Source organism: Cynara cardunculus (assembly GCF_001531365.2).
Source record: "Cynara cardunculus var. scolymus isolate 2C chromosome LG 16, CcrdV1, whole genome shotgun sequence".
In the NCBI taxonomy this organism is placed as follows: Eukaryota; Viridiplantae; Streptophyta; class Magnoliopsida; order Asterales; family Asteraceae; genus Cynara; species Cynara cardunculus.
The window spans coordinates 15,484,989-15,486,247 of record NC_037543.1 but is presented as its reverse complement, the minus strand read 5'-3'; the positions used below and the strand labels follow the sequence as shown (position 1 = coordinate 15,486,247).

The 1,259-nt window shown below is 40.5% G+C and overlaps 1 non-coding gene across 1 annotated transcript; it reads right to left on the bottom strand.

Annotated features, from left to right (window-relative positions):
- Positions 1 to 871: 871 nt before the first annotated feature.
- On the bottom strand, positions 872 to 978 carry LOC112499777. The gene has a single exon (XR_003067297.1). It is a non-coding gene; the product is annotated as a small nucleolar RNA R71 (small nucleolar RNA).
- Between the last annotated feature and the right edge of the window lie 281 nt (positions 979 to 1,259).

Below are 1,259 nucleotides of genomic sequence, written 5' to 3'. Positions count from 1 at the left end.
GTCCTTTTTCAGTCTTTTTATAAACAAAAATCAAAAGTTATTTTACATCTCGAAACTCGTGCARGAAGCTCATGTTAAATCTCTAAATCTCTAAATCTCAATCATACCTTCTCTGTGGGAACGATCTCGGTACTTTGTACCACTTTATTACTTGCAAGCGATCATAGTGTCGGCGTATACTTGCACCGACATTGTGCGGACATTCTGCCCACTAGGAATACGCAAACGATCCTAGCCTGTCAAGTTTTTGGCCCCGCTGCCGGGGAATGGTAACGTGATTTTTATCCTGAGATTTTGAGTTTTTCATTTGAGCCTTGTTCTTTTGTTTCACTCGTACTTCCTGTGTTGTATGCCACGGCTACAATACGGTGAACTTTTACCTCTTGAYCTTGAACTAGAAAGAACCATTARGAGACRTAAAAGAGGTAGAAATAATCGTAACCAAACCATGGGGGATAATCCACTCCCACGGGAGGCCACGGTTAACATTGCCGATGATAAAAATCGAGGCATAAGGGACTACGCAACTCCCGAATTTGGTCAGTTGGCCGCGGGAATTGGTAGGCCCGAAATGACAGCCACARCTTTTGAACCAAAACCCGTAATGTTCCAAATGATTTCCGCAATGGGTCAGTTTGGGGGATTATCGTCGGATGATCCGCACTCTCATTTAAAATCTTTTATCGAAATGACGGATCATTTTAAAAATCCCGGAGTTACACAAGAAGCCTTACGCTTAACGCTTTTCCTTTACACATTGAAGGATAGAGCTAGAGCATGGCTAAATTCTCAACCACCAAACTCGATCCTAACTTGGAATGATTTGGCGGAAAAATTTCTGAAAAAATACTTTCCTCCGACGAGGAATGTAAAAATTAGAAATGAAATTATGACGTTTTGACAAGAAGAAGATGAAGCGGTTTCGGATGCATGGGAGAGATTTAAGGACCTTCTACGGAAATGTCCTCATCACGGAATCCCTCATTACATTCAATTGGAGACATTTTATAATGGCCTCTCCAATTCCGCTAAAATTATTCTTGACGCAACGGCCGGTGGAGCGTTCACAGCTAAGACTTACAACGAAGGACATGACATTTTAGAAAGAATTTCAAATAATAATACGGAATGGTCAAACCCTCGTGTTGTTGTTCACAAGTCTGCTTCAGGTATCCATGAAATTGATGCCATCTCTGCTTTAAATGCTCAAATTGTAGCTTTAACTAATTTGGTTAAAAACAATTNACATATACATATAC